A 13,846-nucleotide genomic window follows, 5' to 3' on the forward strand; every position below is an offset into this window, starting at 1 on the left:
CACAGCTGGGTTGTGTTAAGTTGGTAAATGCTGAAACAAAGCATAAGAATCAATCTGGCAGACATACCATTAGGAATTTGTTCCATTCATTTTGTTTTCTGAAAATATATGAATCAGTTCATAAGGAATTAAAACCATGTTTCATACAACAAGTCATATTGGGATGGGAGGGGTGAGGTCTTAAGGATATGGTGTTACAGAATTAACTGACCCCAAAAAGATTGCATTTATCTCAAGTTTGTTTGGTGATAAATTACCTCTCTAAACTAAAGCTAAATCTAAGCTAAATTCTTCCTTCCTTGCATGGAACAGACTACAGTACTTGCCAGATGATTTTCCATCTTTCATCTGTGTGATTGACATACTCTTCAAGACCCTCCATCTCTGCACATTATTCTGGGATGGGTGTAAAAAGAAGTGAAACAAGTACGGAGGACACTGTGTCCCCCAGCCCACCCCCACCCTCTGCTATTCACTCCATGGATTTCTGTTTAAAAGATTCCCCTGCGGAGTTGAAATAAAATGGCAAGAAAGAAGGAAAGAGCAATAATCTCTCTTCCTCATTTGTGGTGGCTTAAAACATTTAAAAATGGCTTCTAGATCACTGATTTGAGTCATTCTCTGTTGAGGGATGACAGTAAATAAAGTCAATTGTGTTAGGAATACAATCTAACGGTTGGGTTGGCAATATATAAATCATATAGCAATGCTGTAACTGTTTCTTTAAATCATACTGTAAAATGTGATTGGTTGCTGTTTTCCTCAATCAGCCATAAGAGGGAGCCAGAATGACTGTTAGCTCTCTGTTTGTTAGATGCTGGGCTGATCTGATCTGAGTGTTTTTGGAAGCTGGCTGTTAGAAAGTGCCGTGAGCTATTGTAAGTTTTCAACTACTAGCAAACTTTGAGTACCGGACTGTTTATATGATACTGGACTATGTTATTTGGATTATCCCTTAATTGAAAGACGTTGATGATTGACTGTCTTATCCGTGTATGACTTGGACTGTTTGATGGATTCTGATACCTCTATTTCCATGAAAGTAAAAGCCTATTTAAACTGCAGTGTCTCTGTATGCTGGTTTGTGTGTTCTCCAACACAACTCTCACCACGCTTCTCTGAACATACTCGCTCTCCCAACAGGGAGCTTACCTAACAAATTGATTGGAAGACTAGGACTACGTCATTGATATTGGGAAAAATAAACTTAAATTTCAATAAAAGCAATGACTTGTATTGAACTCTTTGGCCATATAAAAACAGATCATCATCATCTTCAACATTACAATTAATAAACAAAACATTACATGCCTTTGAAGATAGCTATAATCTCTTACTATAGTTATATATTTGTATATAATGTATACATTGCATTGTATATAATGCAAATTGTGAATTGTATGGCTTCAAACAAATAATATGACTTTGACTTTTATGAATATATGAATGCAAATGCTCCTTCAGGCATATACATTTTCAGCATGTCTATTCTATAGGATTATAAAAGATTATAGAGAACAGAAAAGAAACAGAGAAGTTTCTTTATTTCTTGCTTTCCTTTAAACTGTATTTAGAAATTTGATTTTTGCATAGCCACTGACTTGCCATCAAATATTAACTTACTCAGTCTAGAACTAGTCCTAATGGTTATTATAGCCCTGTGTCATTTTGTTTTTGTATATATGGCAATGCAGCTGAAGACATCTGAAAATACTATCTGAAATAATCATTTAGTATCTCTGAATAAGATTATCAGTAGATAAGAAAGACCAAAATTATATTAGTTTTTGATGCCCAACTTTTGGCTAACTTTTAAGTAAGCATTTTTAAATGTTCCAAAGTAAAGATCTGCACTCATACAGAATGTCTTTGAAGAAAACTGCACTGAAATTTAAGATGTACAGTGTGAGTATGTGTATTCAGTTTAACTTGCTTACAAGTAACCCGCAATTGTATTAGTGTTCCCAGCTCCAGGGAAGTTTCTAGCAGAAAATATAGCTTCTGCTGTAATGGGCCTCATCACAGAAGAACAAGGAATATGTGGACACTGAGGCCAGGTTGGCATTTCATGTCTATCTATTATGTTTGCAGTTAAATTCTTGCTGAAGGCTAATGGTAGCACAGAACCAGTATGTTGTCAGGATGTGTAACTGGCCGCTTATTGATGTGCTTTTATCGGAGTTTCAGATTGTTCTGGTTTTATATTGCAATACCCAGTTGAAAATTTACTTGTATTTTATTATTGCCCTTTTCACCTTTATTTTTAATGTAAAGATGAATTAATAAAAATGAAAACAAATGCTTAGAAAAATAATGTAGGATAAGATAGGATAGGGAGGGGAAGAGGAAAGATAAAAATAAAGATAGATAAAGATAAGATAACAATAGAGATAGAAATACAGAGAGAGGGAGGGAGGGAGGGAGGGAGGGAGAGGGAAATGGAAAGGGAGAGGGCAGGGAGAGGGAGAAGTGGCGGGGTAGGGAGAGGGAAAGGAGAGGAAGAGGGAGGGGGAAAGAGATAAAAAAAAGGTAAAGATAAAAAAGATAAAGATAAAATAAGATAAAGATAAAGATGATAAAGATACATAAAGATAACGATATAAAGGTAAAGATTGAATTATTTTAGCTTTAGGCATTCTTCCAAAGGAGAAAAGAACATTAGTGACATTCTCATGGGGAAGTGGAATGCATTCTTAACTTATTTACTTCCAAGGTGGTTTCTTTCATTGTACAATAAGCTTTCCAGCAGTTTACTTTCTCTCGTGCATTTCCCACACTTCAATTAAATCCCAAGGCAAGATGCCGGGAGGGATCTCTTCTCATTAGTCTGTTTCAGTATCAGTGTTACCTTCAGTGCTAAAGGGAATCCTGCTGGAAAATTTTCTCCTACCCCTGGAGAAGTTCTTTGTCCTCAAATGTGTGGAGTCTTTCAAAGGGCCTTTTGTGCTCAAGATAGAATGAGAAATTGCTTTAAGTTTATGAGAATTCCAGATATGTGCTCCAGTTGCATCCTTTTGGGGTTCAGATTGAATGAGCTTTGAGATATCAGACTGAGGATAGTCAGGCTATCCAGGGCAACCAAGTAACCCATTCTTGTTGTGCCACTTTTAGTTGATATTTGCTATGAAAACAATGGCTCTTGGATAACAAAGGGCTGACATAACACAGATGGAAAATACCATATTGTGGCAGCTGGGAAGATAATGTGTGTTACCAGTAAATTCACAAAGGGAAAAATACTGAAATGCTTTAAAAATGCAGGTGCACAAATTACACACACCAGGAGCAGCAGTGGCATTTTGTAATAAACCCTAAGTTTTTTGCCACCATTGAACACATGCACATCCACAGCTTCTACAGAGAAGCATGTGGAACACTTTCCAAGAAATAATTAGCACAAAGATGAAACTTCTTGACAAAAGGTAACTTACAGCTTGTTAATTTGTAAATACTCTTTTCCTATAGATGCCTTATTTGCTGATGCTACTGGAAATTTGATAAGTATCATATTTACCCAAAATTTCCTAATATGATAAAGAAGGAATAATCTGAAAGAAGTTCGTTTGACCCCATTTATCATATTCACAACTAATCTAACATTATCCTTCCTTTTTTAAACAAATGGAAAATATTGTCTTCCTTTCGAGTAAATCCTGCAAGTGTTATTTTATATCATTTAAGTTTTTTAAAAATGCAATTGGTCCAACAAAACATTAATCAAGAGCATAAGTACCCATGGTTCCAAAATTTTGGGAAAACAAGAATTAATTCTAGTAAGAAGAAATTAATTAACTACAATGCATTCCATTGTGCGTATTTAGAACGGCAACTATGGCATTCCCTTTAATGGCTCCAAAAACTGATTCTACAGTCTGAAATACATTGTGCAAAGAATCAGATCTTTAGAGAAAATTGTGTTGTTGGGTAAAGTGGAAGGAAAGACAAAAAGAGGACAACTAGCAGCAAGAAGGATGGACTCAGTTACGCAGTTACAGTTATAGGGACAATGAAATTGTTACTGGAAGAACTGGAGGACAGGAATTAGGAACAAATCATCACAAAAAAATTATCCCCCCCCCTCTCCCTCTCCCCTCTCTCTCTTCTTGTTGTGACAACAAGCCCCCAATAGGATGCATGGATAGAACAAACTAGTGGATAATGATGTCATGATTGAAGTAGGAAAAAAGAGGTGGCAAAGAGAGCTGGCAGCTTGTCTTCAGAACCTCTCCCTTTTGTCCTGAAAAAAAAAAAACATTTCTCATTGGCTTTTGCTTTGCTCTTGCACTATTATTTTTGCCCTCAAAAGAATTAAGGTAGTACTTCTTTTATGAAGGGTAATGAATGAATGGTCATAAATCCCTTAAAGATGAAAGATACAAGTTACTTTGTATCATGGATCCTATCATCCACCTGAGATGAGAGCAGATGAAATTGGTTAGTGAGTTCAAGTTCAGCCTTACGCCGGAAGCCAGCCAGGTGACTTTGGACTAGTCACATTCTCTTGGGCTTAGGAAGAAGGCAAACCACATCTGAAATATTTCAAACAGTAGGGATTCATCCGAGCAGTTACCAGGAATTAACACTGACTTGAAGACACACATACACACAAAATAAATATTGCATAGTGTCAAAGCTGACTCATTTTCTTCATTATTTTCAGGTTGTATTAGTTCTATACTGCAATTCATTGAATTTTACTACCTTGTATTGCATTGCTGCTAAAATCATTTCAAATATTGTGGTGAGGTAGGAAAAGCTAACTTTAAAAAAAGCATATTACTCACATTGCCATCCTTTTGGGATAAGTTCCCTCCAGAACTTATTTTCTTAATTCAATGTGCTCCTGATGGTTTGGATCATTGCATCCATCACAGTCAGTATATCTGATGCTGACTGTTAGTTATGGACGATGTGGTACATTCCAGCTGGAGAGTATCAGGTGGGGAAGGTTTTCCAAGAGCTTTAAGTATTAGAAGATAAATCAGGATACAATTATCTTTTAGTGTTGGCATGTCCCCCCTTGTTATATAAAGTAGATTGCTTAGACAGTTGTTCATGTACATGTCAAATAAAGCATTTTTTTTTAAAGCAGGATCTCAGTGCTGATCTGTGTCACAATTTGACACATAACTTTGAGGAAGGTCACATAAACACATTTCTTTGCCTGCAAGTCATATTATTCAATTCTCTATGTTCTGATCAGTTAGAGATGGATTCCATTTGTCCTGAGAGATTTGTCTTCAAGGTCTGCCAGATAAGGAGATACTTCGGTCCTTGATATTTTATAGTTATCAGAATCCTTCAACTTATGGCTTTTAGTCCAACCAGTTTTCTGCCTATTTTATTCTGATTCTATTGAGATTTTATTTGCTGGTGGTTCTCAGAGGAGATAGACTATATTTATTTATTTAACTTGATATACCACCAACTATTGAAGCTTCTCAGAGGGCTTGTTTTCTGAATGATCTAATGTGAAATGTGATATGGGGGGAGGGGAAACTCCTGAAAGCTTCCAGATAAATATTTCTCATGCTGGAGGCACATTAACTGTGTGTTTCTATTGCGTATGTAGATTGAAAGTGTTGAGCAAAAGATCTCAGTATTTAAATCTTCTTTTGCCTCCTGCTCATAAAGTAGCATAACAGTTTCCCGAAGAAAAGAAGATTATGATTTTAGCTTTAGAGCAAAAGCAGTCAGCTCGGGGGTGGAGGGGAATAAATCCTCCAAATTTATTTCATGGAGAATTACATTGTTCTCAATAGTGGAAGGTACACAGAATAAGGATACTGAGGTGAGAAGCCCGGAGTGAGCATTTTGGCCCCTATCAAATGTGTTGTCACTTGAACAAACTTTATTTTTGTCCTCTTTAGTGAAAAATTGTCCAAATCTTTGGAAACTCCTCTACTCCAATTTTTGTGGTTTTTTAAAAAAAATATTACTATATTCTATGCCTGGAATGAAGAAAAAAAAGATTTGGCTTGAATTAGAATACAATCTTGGCACAAAGGAAATGAAAGAATAGTCAAGGACAGCTGCTCTATGACAAGAAGGAAGTGCTACTTTAGCCCCTAAATAATGCTGAATTAAAACCACAGGCTCAGATCTTAGATTTCTAAATCCTAATAACCCTGAGTTTTGAGTCAATGACAGGACTAGGTGGAATTATCTATGTATAATATAATGAAGGGGTCACTACAGAGGCATGATGTGCGATGTGACCAGCACAATCACATTGTACGGTGCTTAGACCGAGTCCTGTGCCAACAAGGCATCCCTCCTGAGTGTCGAACACATCATACCATCCAGCATGTCATTCATCAAACCGGATTTAATTGTGGAGGCAATGAACCAGCTTTGGGTCATGGACATCTCCATGGTTTCTGGTTATCAAATGCAGGAGACCTGGGACATCAAGGTCTCCAAGTACAGACAGCCTGATTCCATCACTGCCATTTCCCCTTCTGTTTCGGTGCACCACCTCCCCATTATCATCTCAAATCGTGGACTGTTTACGAACCATCAGATGCAGAGCTACGGACTTTGGCCTTGAGCCGAAGAGGCATTATGGACTTGTGCACCTTTATCATCACCGGCTTGCTCAGATGTTTCGACTTGTACATGCATGGAACAGGGAAAGATTGATACTGGACCTCAGTGGACATGTGACTAATGACTCGCCACTCAGCGACAACTCCACTAGTGTGACCATCTATTAGTGGTTTATTGCTCTTAGGAGGGTTTACCCCTCTAATAATTTATGTCCTGTAGTAGAATGAAGGGGGCACTACTGAGCCCTGCATTCTAATACGCATAGAGAATTCTACTTACTCCTGTCATTAAACTCTCCTCTTTTGATTGATGGTCATGGAATTAGGAAAGCCAAAAATTGCCCATCTAAGGTCCATTTTGATATGAAGCTACACCAGGGTGAAATTGGTTCTGGACTTCAGTGATTCCAAAATGACTGTGTTCAACAACTGGACTGATTTATTTCAACTTGTGGTGAATACATTCATCATTAATGAAGCATCATTAAAGGCTGTGGAAAATTGACAAAAACATAGGAATACGAACACAGGCACATACAAATGCACATACTTTTGTAGTTTGTTCATTAGGCTTGAACCGTAAGCAAACATTTAAAGTCAGCTGAGAATGAACACTGTGAACTATAGTCTGTCTGGTATGGATTGAGCAGGTCAGGACTCAGAGAGGTGCTAAAAGGGTAGGGTCATAGTCAGAATAAGTCAGGAATGACAGATTAACCTAGTTACAGAAAGCACAACCCGTAGTCAGGAAAAAAGACCTAAAAAACAGGACCGTATCAATGCTCAGGAAAACATAATTGTTCAAGCATGGCTTAATGGAAACAAGGAGCCCTCCTATAGTTTTTCACATCCAAGAAGATCTAATGTCCATCCCGAGTAGACAAGCAGAGACAGCCCAAGGCTGAAATACATTAAGCTATCTAATGTAGGCACTGTAATATTAGGTCTTGCTGGCTTACAATTGCAATAATCCCTCCTCAACATAAATTGTGTTGGATAAAATTATATGTTGGGAAACTTCTACCGCAGCAACTCCTCTATTGTTTGGGACTAAAAGATGGTATATGTGGTTCACTATTTAAGCATTCTGGAAACAAACAAAACAAAGCAGGATTTAAAAAAAAGAAAACCAGGATGAGAAATAGAAGTCATTTTTGAAATCGGGAAGTGTTTTGCTCCTTCAAGTCAACCTCAACTTTTAGTGTCCAAATGGAAATACAGCTGATTTGCTATTGTGAGTTTTTCTGTGACTTTTTTCAAATTCCCACTCTTGTCTTCAGCTATTAAATTTCCTGGTGATCTCTTTATTAAAAATCTCTTTCCAACAGAATTGGGATAAAGAAGATTGCACACACATTGGAGGTATGGAAATACTGTATTGATTTCAGTATTCATCTGAATACTGAAAAATACTTTCCTCTGTAAAAAAGTATTTTTGCAATTATGTTTTGAAGTTTCATAAGATTTGTATTTTTATAATCAGGGTATCGTGCTAGACTTATGCAGTCAAGGCATAAATATAAAATTAAAAATAATTTACAGTTCTGCAGGTGATTAGAATTCACTACTAGTCAAGCTAAATGATACAGTCACAAATATTATTATATGTGAAGTTTAAAAAAGCACGAATGCCTGGCATTAGAGACCCCAAGTTTTGAGGAGGAAATTAAAGAAGATTCTCTCCCTTAAAAATACCAGCAAATATATACATTGCGCTTATATGAAGTGAATGATCTAGGACATGCCTTGTTTTCTGTGGATCTTTATTGCAGATTAACTTTAAAGATCATATGTTGTGTCTTGATATCTGCCTAACATGTTCACAAAGCAGCGTGTTGTTTGGCTACACACCACATTTGCCTGCCAGTGGTATACTGAAATAAAGGTATAAACCTAGATTCCATCTCAGCAGTAAGTTAATGATCAATGAATTCAAGAGACCCTGTCTTGAAGAACAAAACTATTGTGCAGCCATAGGAATGACAGTGGTGCATTTATGACACAGTAAGACTTCGGATCAGAACTGCAGGATCTAGCCATAACAGTATGGTAGCTCATTCATGCAGTCATGGTAGAGATTAATGAGGTTTGGACATAGTGAACTTTCATCAACTCCAAAATTCTGGTTTCTATTTTCCCCCATCCTTTATTTTGGAGCTAGGAATTCCTCCTAGATAAATAATTGAAGTACACCTCAAGCATGAATTGACTGATATACTTTGTATATAAAAGAAGTGATATCATGGGAAGTGATATCATGATATCCTGGGAAATTCCAGGAGCTGAAGCATTGTATATACCTGTATCTTCCAGTTACCAAGGTTGAGAAGCATTCTCCTATACATTTGGTATTGCTCTTCTTTCTTGTTCTGCTCTATTAGTGAACACTAAGAGTTAATTTCTGGTTAGTTCCTTAAATGCGTACTACCAATGTTACTTAGGATGCTAACTCCTTGAGGAACTCTACTTCTATGCAGCCTAGAAACTGGACAGAGCCAAGGAAAGGAAAGGCTACCCTAGAAAGTTCTGCATTAAGATACCTAGACAGTCTGTACCAGTGATGGTTAACCTTTTCATCACTGAGTACCGAAACCGGAGTGCGCATGCATGCAAATGTGCACGTGCATGCACTGGAACACCAGAACCCAAAAGAGAGCAGCTGGATGCTGTACGCATGTGCACCGCATGAAGACCAGATGGCTGGTGAGCTTGCGTGCACCAGAACCTGGAAGACAGCAGCTGTCCGGCACACATAAGCGCGATGGAACCCGGAAGAACAGCTGGCAATGGCATGTGTGCCCACAGAGAGGGCTCTGTGTGCCACCTCTGGCATGCGTGCCATAGATTCCCCATCACAGGCCTATACCAATGTTTCTTAACCTTGGCAAGTGAAAGAAGCATGGAATTCAATTCCCAGAATTATCTAACCAACACTGGCTGGGAAATTCCAGGAGCTGAAGGACCTGTATCTTCCAGTTACCAAGGTTGAGAAACATTCTCCTATACATTTGGTATTGCTCTTCTTTCTTGTTCTGCTCTATTAGTTTTACAGAAGCCTAGTTCAAAATCTTCTCCATTGTTTTACATTTCTTTTATTTGTAAATAAATAAAATCACCTTTTTTTAAATTCATCGGACTCAATCTAATTGTTCAAATATTTGGCTCATAACTTGTGTTTTGGAAATTGTTAAATGCTTTCATTAATTCTCAAGCATGTTACCTTCAATATTTTTACCCAATTGTTCTGATGAAATACAGAAGTGTATGACTACTATTTTTAGTGGTATTATTCTGTGCATATTTATTGCTTAGTTGTTGTTGTTGTTTTTAATGAAAAGACAGAATCGAATGCCAGAATTGAAGTCTGCCTAGAAAATCAGTAAGTTTTTCCCTGCTATTTCTTACAAATGTTTTTCCCCTTATAATTTCTTACAAAACTCTTTTTTAAATCTAATTGCTATGTTTAATGCCTGCTCTGTATTTTGTATTTATGGTATGTATTGTCAAGATATCTCAATTTGTTTTCCAAGGCACTGACACTATATTCACTTTAGGTTCATGCCATGAAATCGTCCAGAAGGAAAATGCAGTGTAAAAATAGAGTCCTGCTATATGCTGTTCATTCATGCCCTTTCTTGTACACTTGGAATGAGCAGATGGACAGACAGTAGTGACAAAGGTGAAAAGCAAGGTGATTAGTATTATGTCTTGTGATGTGAGCCAGGATACCTTTGAACTTGTGAACTCTGAAGAACTGATATAATTGTCTGTTGTATGAGCCTTGACATCTGGCTCCTTTAGGCAATTTCGAGGGGGACTAGATAAGGGAGATTATTAATGTCTCTTTGAGAGAGGGTGCTGAGATGCTATTACAGAATAATACTTATTTTATGGTTATTGCATTGGTTGCCAGTAGGCTTCTAGGCCCAATTCAATAACATCAATAAAACCCTGTATGGGGTGGAACTGAACTATTTTATAGGATCCCTCTTTTTTTACAATGATTTTGCCCCTGCAGTATCACCTAGAATTACTCTGATTAAGAAACTGCCATCATGCAAATTGAAGAGGTTATGGGACGTAAGACAAATCTGTTTTTTTAAATAGTAATTTTATTTTAAAAATTACAATTTCCAACAACAAAAACCAAAATATAAAATGAAAAAAATAAAAAAATGATAGAAAAAGTATAGTAATATAAAGAAATGAGTTACAGTCTAAGTATAAACAATTTTAGTAACTTATTACCTTCTCTTAAAATACAACAGATCTCTTCTTCTCACGTCCCATCTCTTATCTATAAACAAATCCATAAAGCTTTCATTATTCCATCCTGATCTCAACAAAAGTCCCTTAAGAAATAACTAGAAATAACAGCATATCTGTTTTAACATTGATCAAATAAACTGAATGTATATACCTTAATTCTAATAATCTTAATCTTTAGTCCCTTCAAATAGGTCCTAGACCATGGGTATCCAATCTTTTGGCTTGCTTGGGCTGAACTGAATGAAGAGGAATTGTCTTGGGCTGCATATAAATATATATAATATAGTTGATCTGTATATATTAGAACCATCATCTATTTTTTTATTATAACTGTGGGCCCAAATTACTAACTATCCAGGGCTGCATGCAGCACATGAGTCATGGATTGGACACACCTGTCCTAAAACTTGATTTCTTTTCATTTTTCTTTGTCCTTTCTCACAAAATTGTTCAAAGCTTTTACTAACCACTTTTGTAAACCCAGTATAGGAAAATTATCCACGTCACACTCTTGGTTTGTTATTTGCATATCCCTTTTAATTATCAAATCAGCCAGTTTCATCTGTAGGCCCCTTGTAAAATATTTATCTGTGTCCTTCTTGTAGCCTGTCATTTTTAAATCTACTGCCAAAGCAATCACAGATATGTCAGGTAATATAGGTTCTTCTTCCATAGCATCTTTTAAACGTAGTTTATCTACAGAGGCTTTTAAAATCAACTTCAAGATCCATTATTCCAACATGTCCTTCAGTAAGTCCAATGTTAAAATATTTTGCTTCATTCTACATTTGTTAGTGAAGTTGGAATGTTCTTCTCCGTTAATTGTAATCTTAAATTCCTTCTGTGTCCAATTTTTAAAATATTATTATTTTTAAGGAATACAAAACAAAAGCTTTTTCTCATGGGAAGGATTCTTTCTAATGAATTCCAAAATCTTATTTCAAATTTACCTGGAACCTTAGTCCACTTGTAACTTTCTAAAATCAATGTTTAAAGTACCTTTATGATGTTGATTCCAGAGAAGAAAAAGTCCTTAAACTTGTATTTAAAACTTCTTTCGCTGAGGATTGAAAGAAACTCAATCCTGGTGCTTTTAATCTATCAATCCAAAGATTCTTAATAGCTGAAAAGCAGTTAACAAGCAATTTCTGAAAGCAATTATAAACAGTATACGAACTCACCTGGCACCCTTTTAAAGTCTGCAGTTTGAGCAAGATGGCTTTTCCCTCACCTCCCAGAGCTCTGAACCTGATTGCTGTCTTGAAAACTTGTGGGGCACCACTAACTGCAGCACTTGCAGGTGGTCTCAAGTCCTTGTCTGCATTCTGCCATGGTCATCTTCAGTTCATCTCCCCCCACCCCCCAGAAGTCACATATAAGGCAGATCTTTTTAATGGTGGTTCTAACTTACAAAATGCATTAGCTTGGTGGGATGGTATAAACTGTGATAAATAAATAAATACATAAATGGATTACAACAAAAGATTCCAGATAGTAATGGAACATCTGTGTAGGTATAAACCTCAGTAGAGCCTAGCCTTCAGAATGGAAATATACTCTGAAGCTTTTCAGAAGCACTTGAATGAGCGACTCACTCAACAGCTTTGTTCATGAGAAACTATTCTGGTAGAAGGAAAACAGAATGGTAGTTCAAATTAAGGGTAAGGTTTAATCATAAGCATGTGATCCTACTATGATATCTTTAAGATCAGAAAATTCTGGGTCAGCTTCCTTGCCCTTTGTTGCCTACTAGAGTTTCACAAATCGTATTCAATTCAATTTTTACAAATCCTAGCAAAGATCCATGCTGACTGAGAAACTCTGAAAGAAGTAATGCACACTTCTGAATTGGGGAAGCCTTAGTTTGGTAGAGTAGCAGTAGCAAAAGTCAACATATACCCTTTTGGCAATTTCCTTATGATATGACATAGAATTTAGTTGAACCCACAGGACAAGTAAAACAGTGGTGGGTTCTGGATCTTGTGGCAACTGGTACGATTGCAATGGGGCCCGGCGCCCTCCACATGAACATGTGCATAGTGCGCACACATGTGCACAGTGCACGCAGACGTCCTACCCTGCAGCGATGCCTCCACGAGCCTCCGTGACACTCCAGCTGCTCGGCAGAGCATCGCGCAGGTGCTGTACACGCCTTGTGAGTGTGCGGAAGTGCCAAAGTCAGGTAAGGAGCGCGGGTGGGTGGTTCCTCTGCAGCAACGGAACGGAACAGTACCAGGTGCTCCGGGCAGGCAATGGTACACCCGTACCGGGGTGTACGGCCTGCAACCCACCACTGAAATAAACAGTTGTCCACCACAACCTATTCAATCTTTCTTGTGAAGAACAAGGAAAACTGCTCCCCCCCCCAAAAAATAATCTTTTATGCTCCTTTCTGATCTAACAGTAAAACCTACTAATTTTTCTGAATATTAGAAAATTGCACATTTATCATAGTGATTAAGGACAAGCATTTTTCTTTTTAAATCAATGTAATGAATGTCTGGATCAATTATCTGGGAACAGAGCATCATTAAAATGCATTTGTTTTCACCCACAACCATGAATCTGACTGTACATCTTGTTGCACAATATCAAATTGGATGTTTTCCTTAGGCAGCTGTAAATCACCTTGTATTTCTTAATATAACATGATGGTCAAACCAAAATGATATTCCATGGTCTAATTTTTCAGTCAATTCCTTAGTTCCTAGCAGCACCAGTCATCAGGGCCAATGTCAAAGATACTGGGAGTTGTAGCTGAGCAACATTTAAGAGTCAACATGTTTCCATGCTCTATATAATTAATCCAAAGACGTAACTTACAAAAACAAATCCAATTTTTGTCCTTGCTTATTTTTGATGTCATAATTCAACCCAAAATGACAGTATAATTTGGTATACATGTTTTAAGATTGCTGCTATTCAAGTTTGAATACCACTCTGAGTTTCATACCTTTCCAAACAGTGAATAAAACTTAAAGCACATTTTTTATGACACATAGAAATCTAACCAGCAGTTTCTAAAGAAT

This window comes from Thamnophis sirtalis, unplaced genomic scaffold (assembly GCF_051295495.1).
Source record: "Thamnophis sirtalis isolate CommonGarterSnake01/CBP01778 unplaced genomic scaffold, rThaSir2_p1.2 scaffold_2, whole genome shotgun sequence".
Classification (NCBI taxonomy): domain Eukaryota; kingdom Metazoa; phylum Chordata; class Lepidosauria; order Squamata; family Natricidae; genus Thamnophis; species Thamnophis sirtalis.